The following is a 13,542-nucleotide window of genomic DNA, read 5'->3' as shown; positions in this document are numbered from 1 at the left end:
CTGGGTTTGATCCTCAGCACCACACACACACACACGACTTATTTTCTATTCCTCTATATAACCCATGCCCTTTCAATGTTATGGAGTAAAAGGAGAATACATGGCATTAATATTGCATTATCTCAGTTACAGTCACCTTCCCACAAGATGTAGATTGTTTAGCTATGTGCATTGTGACCTCACAGTGCAGAAGAGTGTGCATGACCAATGGAACTTACTCAATATACTATATTCAAAAAGACATATTGGAAAGCCAGGCAGGGTCATACATGCCTGAAATCCCAGCACTGGAAGCTGAAGCAGGAAGATCACTGTGTTTGTGGCCAGCCCAGATTGCAGAGTGAGACTGTCTCAAAAAAGAGGAACACAGCAGCCAAAGGGACACATTGTAAGTTTTTCCTAGAAATGAGTGCCAGAGAAAGGTTTTGCTTTTCTTAGTGCGACATCGTGGATCCCAGCATTCTCTCCTGCTTGCCTTAGTTACCTAAGCCTTGCAGCTGGACTGATCTTCAGCCACACTAATTAGCACCCCTTAGAGAGTTCCTGGAAGCCTGGCTTCCTCTGCTTCCTTAGATGGACCCATTAAATGTTATCTTTCATGTTAGGACTCAACCTGAACTCGTTTCTGGAAGAGGTGAGCTATAGTCTGAATCGGCAAACATGATCAGTTCTCGTGTCATCTCACATTTCCAGGATAGGAATTTAGAGCCTTTGTAAGTCATACTAAGAAGTGAAAATGTGTGATTCTCTTGCCTGGAAGGAAAACACTGACCACTCCACAGATCACAGTCAACCCTCTCTGGCGGCCCTTGTTTTCCCCATGGTATTTTGTGCTCAGAGCTGAGAAGCAGCAAAATCAGGGTCCAGTACAAACCACCAGCTTACAAATCCGTCCTGAGGTATCTCAACAGACGCCGCCGTGAGACAGAAACCCCTCATTTTCCTGACCACACAGGTTCAGGAAGTGGGGCTGGGCCAGGTTGGTCCTGAGAATTATCGTTAGTCCTGGCTCAACACCTAGAAGTGGCTAGAGTATCGCAAGCTCCGAGCCGAAGGCCTCAATGCAGCCTGGACATCTGTTCTTAGCTTCTCTCCTTGCTCCTTGAAAGGATACGGAAAAGAGTCCTGCCTCCTCGAGTTGAAGGCAAAAGCCCTCCACTACAAAGAGTCCCGAAGGCTGGGAGTAAGTGGGACACGCCTCTTGTCTCCCCAGGCTTCCTTGCTCCCAAGGAAGATGACAGCTACTATAACCATGGCTCTTGGTGGGCAGAGCTGGACATTCTCTTATTATTAGCTGGTTTTGTCTCGTTTGTTTTGAAGCAAAGGCTTACTCTGTGGCCCAGGATGGCCTCAGCTCTCTAGTTCCGGGAGACAAGTGTATTCCACCTCACTTAGCCCCTTGGGGGGCTTACCATCCCTGCCTGTCCTTCACAAGTCACAAAAAGCCACGCACTAGTGGAACAGACCCTGTATCACCTCCAGGCCACAGTCCTGACCCTTTTCTCTCAGGACCAGCCCAGCTCTCTACTTGGCTTCAGCCTTTCTCTGACAGGTTTTAATCTCAAGCTCCTGCACACCCGTGCCCCCTTCGCTTCCGCTGCGGCGCCACGGCAAGCCTTCCGGCCTGCGCTCCAGCTATTAAGTTGTTGGCAACGTTATACGGTGGGTTTTGATTTGGATCAGTTAGAGCTAATAACAATTTTCAGGAAAATATTAACCAAACAGACACAAAAGTCGCTCGTGTGGCTCCGTTCTCTTCCAGGAGGATTAATCGAGTTCGCTATTTACTCTTTCCTCCGCTCCCATGTTTTCTCACCTTCCATTCCAAACAAGGAAATGACACTAAATTCATTCAGTACAAATTTATATTATTATCTGAGGCATTTTAAACAGTGCTTAATTTAATTTCCTTGTTTGGAGTGAGCTATTGAAGAATAGAACTGCATCGTAACGCATAAATGGGATCCTTGTAGCTGCCAGTCGCCCGGCCATATTCTCTGGTGACTTGAGAAGCCCCAGCGCTCTGTTTATCTCTAATTGCAATTCAGATGTGTCTGATCATCTCTGACCTCGGCAGAAGAGTCAGCTCCTGAGAGCAGGTTACTCCGGAGATGTTGGGGTCTCTCATTTGATCCGTCTTCTGACTCACTAAACAGAACAAATCAAGTATGTTGCTTGTTGATGTTCTCAAGGCCTGGCAAGCAGTTAGTTGTTATTCTTTCTGCTTGGAGGGAGAGGGAGGAGGGAGGGGAGCGACAGGGGGAGAAACGGGGGAGGGAGAGGGAGAACTCTTTACCAAGCATTAACAAGATGTAGGGCATTAAAAAAAACAATAAGTGCATGTTTCATTGCAATCCCTTCAAAATTCCCACAGATAGCTTTCCTGTCATATATAGCTGACCACCACAGACACAAAATAAAATTATATATGTATGTATATAATCTCCTGTGGGTAAATGGGCAGTGTTCTTATTTTACATCCAAGGGCTATGAAAAGCAGAGATGACTACAATTTGGCCAAGGCCTGTGGCTCGTAAGAGGTCAGTGTGGCTCAGGGTGCTGCTGGCACTAGGCAAGTTCACACCACTGTGAGCTACTACTTATGCCTGAAACTAATAAATGATAAACGTCCTCAAACCATGAAGCTCCTGACTGGGCTTGGCCACCTTGTTGAAGAACAGGTTCAGAGCGTTCTTTAATTTCTAGAGGGTCTGCCCGAGGACCCCTGGCTGCTCTGGGGCTCTCTCATGCTGGACTTGAACTTGGCCAGATTCTTGAGCACCGACATTAACTGGCAACATTCACTGAAGAGGACCTACCCTCTCCTCCTCTAGGCTCTGCTGGGCTCTCACCCCTTGGAAGGGCTAGGGATGGCTTTCCTGCCTGGTTGGAAGTAAGGACAGGGTATCCTTTGGCTCCTAAGAACAAAGTCTCAGCAGCATAGCCATATGGTGTGATAAAATACTTCCTCGTCCTCTCCAGTTCCAGGTCCTCTGACTGGAATAAGCTCACCCAGGTTAATGGTGTACACACAACAGGACAGGGAAAGGAGGAAATCTGGTGTGAGCTCCAACAAGCTGCACGGCTCGTTTCACGTCAACTCCAGCAGGGCCTTCAGCAGAACGCTCTCACTGTCATAGCAGCTGGACCTGTAAGATGAAAGTCACAGCCAGCCTTCCTTCTCCTCTTCATCAGTCCACAAAGCATAATAATGAAAACACACTTAAAGACATACTGGAGTATACATGCCTGTAATGATCCTAGCTCTGGGGAGGCTGGACCAGGAGGGTGAACATTGTTTGAGAGCATAAAACTTGAAAGCCTTAGTCATTGAACAGAATACACATTAATTCATTCCTCTGACATCTTAGAGTTCTTGCTTCCATACATTTAAAATTAAAATTAATTAAAATAAGTAATATTTTTAATTTAAAAAGGTCTTGTGCAGCCTGTGATATCCTTTCTGACCCAAGAGACTTGTGGGACTGAAGGTTTTGGATGACAGTAGATTCGAAGCCCATTGCCTTCTGGGAATTGCCCCCTGAGCAGCCCTGTGGGTTTTCTTAATATCAGGACTCAAAGCCCCAACTCTCGAGGTGCTTTTGTTCAGTGCCCCTCCCCCAGGGGGACTTGCAGCCCATACACGTCTGCCCCACCCAAAGCTGGCATCGCCCACTGATGGCTACCAGGTAGGAGCATGTGGAGGTCAGGCCTGGCAAACTCCGCAGCAGTTCAACAGAAGTCAGGAATTTGGCAAAAGCTTTTGATTTCATTGTTAGCGATAAATTCAAACTTTTGGTTTAAAACATTACAGGTCAAATAGAGCATAGCTCCGGTCTGCTGGGCACTGGTTTGATGCGTCTCTCTCAGTTGTCATTATTAGATAAGAATCTGTTTTCATTTGGAAGTCATTGCAACCTGACAACCTTCAACAAGATTACCATTACCCTGGTGTGGTGGGTGGTTCATGCCTGTAGTCCCAATATTCCAGAGGCTGAAGCAGGAGGATTACTATAAGTCTGAGGACAGACTTGGCTACATAGTGAGTTCTAGGCCAGATTGCTATGAAACCTCTTCTAAGAAAAGAAGGAAAAATAAATGATAATGTTAATTGTTTATGTTAACTTCATGTGTTTGTTTCACATAAAAAAAAAGCCATCGCCTGTATTTAGGTGAGATATAGAAAAAACTCCCATGTATACGAATTAGTTAACGGCTAGCAGAGTTTTACTTACTCCCTCCCCACTTCCTGTCCTATTATTTTGAAGCAAATTTTAGATATCATCTCATCAAATGTATTTGGACATGGACCTAACACACTCGTGTAACATCTATTAGGTCAAGGGTGATAGCACCCCTCTTTAATATCAGCATGAGGGAAGTGGAGTCAGGAGGATTAGGAGGCCAAGGTCATCTTCAGCTACATAGCAAGTTTTGAGGCTAGCCTGGGCTACATGAATTTTTAAAAATGTTAATTCAACCAGTTTTTAAGCTCCAGTCATCTATAGAAGTTGTGAACTGCAGTTGGCCTGACTCAGACTCTGACATCTGCACACTTCATTCTCTGTGTTGACGCTGCTTCCCATGCTCAGTTTTGCACATTGATTTTGAAGAAATTATAATTACTAATTTATTTGTATGTAACTTTTAAACCAAAAGATTTGTTAAAAAAAAAGTAATGAAGTTTTTGCAAGGCCAAGTTCTATGATTATATTAGAAGTTAGTTTGATATAGTAAGTCTTATAAACAGCTAAATTCTGTCAAAGAAAAAATCCATTTTAATGCATGATTGAATATTGATAATTAATGGCAACTATGAGGAAGTCATATGCAAAGATTAATTACCAACTGAGCTCTGTGAACATTTTTCTTCCTTTGTAATCTTACCTCCTGAGAGAAACAGTCTATATTGGTCCTACAGTGAATTGACAGATATGTCCAGAAAAAACAGCCGCTGACTTTAATCTTTATTGGTCATGCTCAATTGGATATACTTTTTTTTTTCCAGAGACAGTATTTTCCAGTTAATTTTTCTGTAGTGCAAGAATCAGAAGGTGAGAACCTGGAGGCCTTTCACTTTGTCATTTTTTTATTTTATGTGTCTGGGTGTTTTGCCTGCATGTATGTCTGTGCACCACATGTGTGCCTGGTACCACAGAGGCCGGGAGAAAGTGTCGGATCCCCCTGTAACTGCAGTTACAGATGGTTGTGAGCGTGGGAGCTGGGGATGTAATTCTGTAAAAATAACCTCTGCTCCTAACCGCTGGACCATGTCGCAATGCAGCCTGATAGAGGCAAGTCCCTACTTAAGGTTCCTTTTCTCAGAGTGACTCCAACTGGCGTCAAGTTGATGAGAACTAACCAGCTCACTCGGCCATAGGAGTGTATAGAAAAAGAGCACCCAGCAAGCACAGGTTTGGAACACTTGTTTGAGACCCCTGTGATCAGGGTCTTGGACCACATCCTCTACGATAAAGAGAAGCTGCTCTTCCTGCTGTCACTTTCCTCTGATGAGAAATCTAACACCAGAATCAACGTGAGCATCATAAGCTGACTCTTCTCATTGCTGCCTCTAAAAAGATGCCCTGTGATGCTTGCTTCAGAAGGGGACTTGCCTGAAAGTGACTTCTCAGGACCAAGTTCATTAAAATGAGGGTAAATACCACTGTGAGCCCTTCAGATAAAAAGGCAGAGAGGGGCAATCTCTCTGCACACTGGATTTGCGCATCTCAGCCTCAGATCAGAATCATTCCCAGCTTAGGGGCCTTGGCAGACCCAGCTGTGACTGGCAGTAGCTCAGGTTCCTTCTGCAAAGGTAGAGCTGGTGGTGGGTGACTAATTACACGCTTGACAACTTGTTAAGACAGTGCCACATGTGTCCTCCTTGGGCTGCAAATTGCCAGGTTACTGGTGGATTTCCTGTATGGGTACTAATTAGACCTAATTCAGCCCTGAGATTCCACATTTGTCTTTCTGTCGCAAAGTTGGGATGACAAATAGCTCACTTCATGGGGAGCAACTTAACTGTCCGATGGCTCACTTGCATAATAAAGCCATTCATGACGCCAGCAGTATAAGAACACAGGCTGTCCTTACAAAACATGGAATATCCCTATGCATTTTCGACCCTGAGAAAAGTCTGCTTTGTCCTGTTATTTGTTTTCACAATGAATTAATTACCTGAGAAACATAGACAAGCTCCCAAATGTGACAGTGTGTGGATATGGATGCATGGGCACCTAGTCTCTGGTGGCCATTGTGTGAGTGAGGGAGAAAGTTTAACCCAGGAGGGCTGGATGGCTAATTTTAACTACCACCTGGCAGGTAGCCCTTCCGTTCTCTTCCAAGAAACCACCTCTTGCAGGAAGAAGACTTTTGGGAACACCTAAAGTATCAGTCAGTCCCTGACAGCTGGCTCCTTTCCCCTGTAGACCATTTGAGTTTTCCCTGGCTCGTTCCATGAACCACTGTGCTTCTGTGTCCCCAGCGTGGGAGATGGGAACATGGCTGTCAGCTAAGGCCACTTGCTCCTTTTCACACTGGCTAAATTGCTTTTGTAAGTGATCTCAACACTGGTTCTAATGTTTTCAAGAAAATTCTAATGTTTCCTTTGAAGAGTGTCCTGTTGTGTTCCCGATGCTGAAGAGGAGGATGGGAGGGTGTGGGTGCTGCTGGAGACAAGCGGGACATGCTTTGAGGTCTAATCTCACAGAGGGAGACGATGGGAAATGGGAGGCTGCAGCCATCCCAGTGTCTGTGGCCAATCTGTCCTTGTCAGACCTCTAGGCTGGGCCTCATGGTTCTGGCTTCGGCTATTTTTAATGACTTATAATTGCTTGGGAGTGGAGGTAGGACCTGGAAATCTGCCAGTGAGGAGACTATGCCCACTAAATCCGTGGGTGTTTGGAAGCTATTTTGAGACAATTGAGTACGGTTAAATGGCTCCGAAGCCTCCTTGGGAAGCTGAGGCAAGAGGAGAAAAAGTCAAAGGCAGCCTAGGCTATCTAATACAATACCACCACAAAATAAAACTCAAGGCATGCATGGTGGCACAGGCTGTAATGCTGGCCTTCAGAACACTGAGACAGGAAGAGCATGAGTTAAAAGCTAACCTGGGCTACACAGCAAGTTCTAAACCAACCTGTGAGACCTTGTGTGAATGGTAGAGTTAAGAGAATCAAAAGTTCGAAGTCATCCTCTGCTACAGAGTATACTCAAGGCTGTTCAATCTCATGGCTACATGACATGAGATTGTCATCATCATCATGGTGATGGTGATGATGGTGATGATGGTGATGGTGGTGGTGATGATATTAATGATGATAATGATGGTATATTGGTGGTGATATTTTCTATGTGACAAACATCAGAAGTTTGAAAGCCTAATGGTTGCTTAATCATCATGTTGTAGGATATTTGATCACACTGTTGGACCCCACAGATTGTGTTATTTACTGAAAACCCTGTTCAGCCTTAGCACATATCTTTAATCTCTCTGGCTGGAATACAGTCATACCCTTAGTACACACCTTTAATCTTAAACAATGAAGGTCAAGTCGGTTTGTAGAAGGAAGCAACCATGTTTGAAAGTGATGTCTAACTGAGAGGCAGATAAAGTGGTGAATCAGAGAAAGATTTGACTGAGTAGGATACTGCCAACTTCCATGAGAACAGAGAAATAGAGGCTATGAGAGAGAGAGAGAGAGAGAGAGAGAGAGAGAGAGAGAGAGAGAGAGAGAGAATGCAGAGAAAGAAAAGGAGAGAGGGCATTTTTACTGGGACAGTTGTACAAAGACAGGTGAAGACAGAAAGAGAATGAGAAGGAGCCAGAAGGTTAGAACAGATTGCCAAAGGTAATATGAGGCCAAGCAGAGCAATTCAGGAGAAGCAGAGAGAAGCCAGATTGAATCAATCTCCTTGGAAAGGAGTTTGAGCCAGAACATCTGAGTTGACCAGCCAGCCAGAGATCAGAAAGAACTAGGAAGGGGTGAGCTTATTCAGCAGTAAGTCTCAGGCGCTGAAAACATTCTAGGCCTAGATAAGATTGTATGGAGACTAGAAGTTTCCAGGACTAGGCCTAGGTTAGCAGATAGAGGAGTAAGTAGTGGAGCAGACAATTACATCAGACGAATAAAAGTTACTTTTACACTGCCAGTGTTAAAAATAAGAAGGTAAGAGTTTTTCAGGCCTGAAGAGATGGCTAAATGGTTAAGAGCACTGGCTGCCTTCTTTTCTGAAGGACTAGGGTTCATTTTCCCAGAACCCACACAGCAGCTCACAACTGTCTGTGATCCCAGGAGAACTGACACCTGTCACCATGGGTCAGTGATATCCAGATAAAACACCCATGCACATAAAATAAAGTAAAATATACTCAAGCAAGCTGAGCATGCTATCACAGGAGATCCCTGGCTGTCTGGGAGGAGGGAAGGAGGGAGGGAGGGAGGGAGGCGAGGGAGGGAGGCAAGGGAGGGAGTGAGGGAAGAAGGAAGGAAGGAAGGGAGGGAGGCAAGGGAGGAAGGGAGGAAGGTAGGAGGGAGGAAGGGAGGGAGCAAGAGGGAGGGAGGGAGGGAGGGAGGGAGGGAGGGAGGGAGGGAGGAAGGAAGGGAGGGAGGGAGGGAGGGAGAGACGGAGGAAGGAGGGAAGGTAGGTCACAGGTTCAAGGCCTGCCTGGGCTAGAGAATAAATTTAAGGCTAGCATGGGTAACTTACTGAGACCCTGTCTCAAAATAAAAAGCAGAAAGAGAGCTGGGGATACAGTTCAATATTAAAGTGTTTGCCTCAAATGCATAAAGTCCTAGGTTCAATTCCCAATGCTCAAAGAGAAAAGGAGGTGGGGCAAGGAATGGGTCCCACTTGGGTTTTCATCTGATTCCATGAATGTTGAATATAAACCTCAATCATATCATTACCCTGAGCATGTCCAGTCACTGGGGCTTCCTGGTCACATGTGCTCTTCTGGCTGGTTTTGGTAAGGACACCATTTGTAGTAGGATTGGGATTGATCTGTGAAGAGCTGGATGGCCCAGCAAGCCATATTCTGTTCTGTTTCCTCATTGGCTGGATGGGAAGAGAGAGCACAGAGACAGGCTGATGACTGAATGTGTTCTGGTGTTTTGAGCCCAACATCTTCTGTCACTTGCTTGGTCATTGATCTATGCAAGACCCCTGAACAATCTTCATTCCTTTGGTGCCGTCTTCAGTGGGCAGGACAACTCTTGCCTCTGAGATTAATTAATAAGTATAAAGTTATTAACACTCTGTGGCATTGAGACCACAGCTTTCAGAACTCTGCCAGTGAATGCACTTGGCAAAGGGATTCTTTACACCGGTTCCTTAGTGGGGACCGGCAGGGGAGGAAGGTTGGCTTGGCCGCAGGAAAGCTCCTGTCTCCACATCAAACTGCAGAAGACTTGGCTCTTCTCTGAACCAAAGGAAGAGAACAAATCTTGGATGCTGCTCAAAGATTGTGCCATCACTTGCACAGGCGAGCCCTTCCATCCTGTGGGCACCTCAGTTTTCAGGCCTTTCAGTTCTTCTGAAGTATGAGAGGTCACACCGTGGGAGGAAGAAGGACACTATTAGGAGATGTGGCCCCTTTGAAGGAAGTGCATCACTCTACACAGGCTTTGAGGTCTCCTATACGCAGGATCCGCTCGGTGTGGAATCTACTCTCCTGGCTTCCTTCAGATCCAGCACCAAGTCTGCCCGCACACTGCCATGCTTCCCACCATGATGATCATGGACTGAATCTCTAAAACTGTAAGCCGGACCCAATCAAATGTTTGCCTTTGTAAGGCTTGCCTTGGTCACGGTGTCTCTTCACAGGGATGGACACCCTAACACATGGGTTTTCCTTATTACACCTTACTTACATTCACTCTCTCCTGCCTTTGTGTGAATATTTGCTAAATACAGAAGTGTGACAAAGAGTAGGACTAGCAGGCGATCTCTCTCTTTCTTTCCGCCCTCCCGCCATTGTCCTGGTCCGTTTGACAGACTCTGAATCAGTCCTTTATACCAGTTTTTATCTAGGTAACTCATACCAAAGTTGAGCTCCCCTCTCCACATCCCCACATTTTCTGGGGCGAGTTCAGAGGCCAGCAGATTTCTGAGGCAGGTTTTGATTTGTAGCTGGGGCTAATATGGAACTAAGTCTGTAATTCAGGCTGGTCTCAGACTCAGAGTCCTCTTGTCCCAGCCGCCTGAATGCTGGGATTACAGCTACCTTGCCTGGGTGAACTGGTCTCTACATCCTCACAATCACTTCTGGGAGGAAGCCCACCCCAAGCACACGGTTAAGGCTTCTGGGTGAGAAACAACACAACCTTGATCTTGGTAGCATATCCTCCGACTTATGTGGTGCCCAGATTTTCCCTGAGCACTCACGGAACGCACACAGGCAGAGAGGAACACCTCTATACAATGTAGAAAGCTCTAGAGAAAGAAAGGAAGAAAGGAGGGTGTCTTAGTTAGGGTTTTACTGCTGTGAACAGACACCATGACCAAGGCAAGTCAAAAAACCAACATTTAATTGGGGCTGGCTTACAGGTTCAGATGTTCAGTCCATTATCATCAAGGTGGAAGCATGGCAGTATCCAGTCAGGCATGGCGCAGGCAGAGCTGAGAGTTCTACATCTTCATCCAAAGGCTGCTAGTGGAAGACTGACTTCCCAGGCAACTGGGGTGAGAGTCTTAAGCCCACACCCACAGTGGCACACATACTCCAACCAGGTCACACCTATTCCAACAAGGCCACACCTCCAAATGGTGCCACTCCCTGGTCCAAGAATATACAAACCATCACAGAGGGGGAGCCCATGAAGTAGGAGGGTTCATGCATAATCATTAAAACACTCACAAGGGGGTGGGTGGGAGTGGGGGGTGGATGCTGGGAAAACTAAGGAAATTTGGAACTAAAGATACTTAAAAAAAAAAAAGCAAGATACAGGGTTTTTAGCTGGGGGGTGATGGTGTATGCCTTTAATCCCAGCAGACGCAGGTGGGTGAGTTTGAGGCCAACCTGGTCTACAGAGCTAGTTCTAGGACAGCCAATGCTACACCCAGAAACCCTGTCTTGAAACATAGATAGATAGATATAGATAGATAAGAAAATTTTTGTTTTGTTTTGTTTTCTAAAGGAAGTACAGGAGCAAAGAGCAAACCCACCTGCACACACCATTCAGGCAGCTTCGACAGAAACCAAGCCTGCTGCACTTTGAGGCTTTCTTACAACACGCCCCCGCCCCCACTTCCCCACCCCCACCCCCATCTGTGTCTTCATTCACTGAGCATTGAGTGTCATCATTTGAATCTGTCACAGCACTCCAAGCTTGCCCTTCTTCACACATTAGGTTATCACACCATGAATCATTACAGGAAGACCCATTCTCTGCCCCTAAAAGCAAGGAAGTTCCAGCAAGGCCATTGTCAGGGACGAGACCTGTCTTAGAGGAACAACCTTTCTTTTTTTTTTTTTTTTTTTTTTTTTTTGGGGGGGGGGTAGCCCTGGCTGTCCTGGCACTCACTCTGTAGACCATGCTGGCCTCGAACTCAGAAATCCACCTGCCTCTGCCTCCCAAGTGCTGGGATTAAAGGCGTGCACCACCATGCCCAGCTAGGAACAACCTTTCCTGGCACACGCAGAACAGGCCGGACACTTTACAAAGCAACTCCATCTCATTTTCATTCTCCAACCCACTAAGTAGAGGTGATTTCAGTTTTTCAAATACCAGGCAGGGAGGGTAGAGGAAATGTCCTGTAACTATGAGATTGTGAGATCAGAATGAGGCCGTGATGTCACAGACCATCACCACCTCCCACTTCTTCCTTTGTTTTCCACACCACTCAAAACTCAAGTCAGAGGTTAAGAATGCCGCATGAGTACAAAAAACTGTGCGGTGGTTGGGAGTTGAAGAAATAACAGGGTGAGAGACCGGAGAACAAAAGGCAGGCAGCTAGGTCACCCACACACATCTGTCCACGCAGTATGAGGCATCGCTCCAGCAGAGGGCATTGCTCCACCCATCTTCTTCCTCAGTCACAGGAAGGGAACACGTGTGTCTGAACACCCACACTGCAGGGACCTGGGAGAGAAGGCAGGGAGGCAGAGAAGGACATGGAAGCCAGGTCAGATTTGGAGAGCATTGGCCCCTGCCTTGGGCCCTGGCCTCCACCTCTCTCATGTTATCTTTTGGCCCTTCTGTGACTACCCAGCTCTCCTGGCCTCTTCATTGACATCAGGTATTGTCGCCTCCTCTGCTTCATGGAGGAATCCCGCTCAGGATCTGACAGTCCCTCTCTTGCTTTCTGTCTCCTCGATTTCTATCATTTCCTTGTGACTGCCTCATCTCCTTTAGTGAGTGCATTCTGTGTTCCAGTCCTCCAGGGTCTATTAGCTGACTGGCTAGGTTTTGCGTTGCATCTGCATTTTGCTGGCCTGCGAGTGCTTCTGGGCTTTAAACACAGCTGCAGGTAGATGACTTTCGAATTTCACTTAGAACACACTCTGTCCACAATGAAATCTCAGGCATCTCAAGATGGATGGTGGGCATCTGTACGTCCTGGCTCCAGCTGAATCTTCCTTCATCCAAGTTTACACAACTACATCTTTCCATCCTCTCAGGACATCAGATGTGAGGACATCTTTATTCATCCTTTATTCTCACACCAGAGAGAGATGGCTCCTAGCCAAATACATCCCAGAGTTCAGCCACTTCTCAGCCTTGCTAGTCCCGGTTATCGTCATCTTTCACTGGGCCTCCTTGTGCTTTCTTACTTGGGTCTAATCTTGGCTTGGGACCAGTAAGATTGTGGTAACAAGTACTTCCTATCACATCAGCCCTTGGTTTACAAACTCCAGTAGCCCCTTCCACCCCACCCCCACTCCTACAAGGTCAAGCTTGCCCTCTGATATACAGAATGGTTTACTTTCTCTGGGCCAGTGGCAGCACGTGGCCTTTGGTGTTTCCTGGGCCACACCCTGTTTTTTACTGATATCTTCTAGAGCTCCTTCATCAGTGATTTTAAAGTCGGTCCAGGTTAGATTCACTAATTTCTAAACTTAGCCTTTAAGACCAAAGCTTAGGTGACCTTATCTAGGGAGCAGATTGTCCTTTTTGTCCCTGCCTGCACAGGAATCACTGTTCGGTGGCTAGACCAGCACCTCAGAACCCTCACTATAAGACATGTCTATTTCTTTTGAATAACCCAATAGCTTTGTTCTTTTGGTTTCCAAACTCCTTTTTCTTACCAAACTTCCCCACCTCCAAAATAAAACCAACCAAACAACAATGGCAAACAAACAAACAAAAAATCCTAAGTCCATTTTAACTTTAGGGGCTTGACAGAAGTAGAGCCACAGTATAATACGTTCTGGGATCAGTTTTTGTGTGTGACTGTGAATCAGAGCTTGCAAGAAGCAGATAAAACTTGACTGTGAGAGAACCTCATTGTAGCAAGCAGCTGCCTGCCAGCAAATCTCCAGCACACAACAGAGGCCTGGTCATTGTGAGCCAGGTAGAAGAGACAGGAGAGATAGCC

At 46.2% G+C, this 13,542-nt stretch overlaps 1 protein-coding gene and 1 long non-coding RNA gene across 4 annotated transcripts in view; both read right to left on the bottom strand.

Annotated features, from left to right (window-relative positions):
• Nucleotides 1–1,847: 1,847 nt before the first annotated feature.
• On the bottom strand, nucleotides 1,848–11,233 carry 4930572G02Rik. 3 transcript variants are annotated; one of them, XR_874605.2, is made up of 4 exons: nucleotides 10,550–10,588; nucleotides 10,329–10,437; nucleotides 8,913–9,538; nucleotides 1,848–3,149 (listed from the first exon to the last, which is right to left on the bottom strand). It is a non-coding gene; the product is annotated as an RIKEN cDNA 4930572G02 gene (long non-coding RNA). The 3 variants fall into 3 exon arrangements; XR_874606.2 differs by lacking the exons at nucleotides 10,329–10,437; nucleotides 10,550–10,588 and adding an exon at nucleotides 11,170–11,233; XR_003951199.1 differs by lacking the exons at nucleotides 10,329–10,437; nucleotides 10,550–10,588 and adding an exon at nucleotides 11,170–11,233 and having other exon boundaries at nucleotides 8,913–9,060.
• Nucleotides 11,234–11,843: 610 nt separating this feature from the next.
• The window catches only part of Tmem260 (transmembrane protein 260), a 114,061-nt gene continuing 112,362 nt past the window's right edge, over nucleotides 11,844–13,542 (bottom strand). The window contains exon 19 of the transcript XR_003950840.1: nucleotides 11,844–12,086. The gene's annotated coding sequence lies outside the window, so the exon portion shown is untranslated. The remainder of the gene's footprint in view (nucleotides 12,087–13,542) is intronic.

This window comes from Mus musculus, chromosome 14 (assembly GCF_000001635.26).
Source record: "Mus musculus strain C57BL/6J chromosome 14, GRCm38.p6 C57BL/6J".
Taxonomy (NCBI): domain Eukaryota; kingdom Metazoa; phylum Chordata; class Mammalia; order Rodentia; family Muridae; genus Mus; species Mus musculus.
The sequence above is the reverse complement of the archived record's forward strand: the minus strand, read 5'-3'. Positions and strand labels throughout refer to the sequence as shown.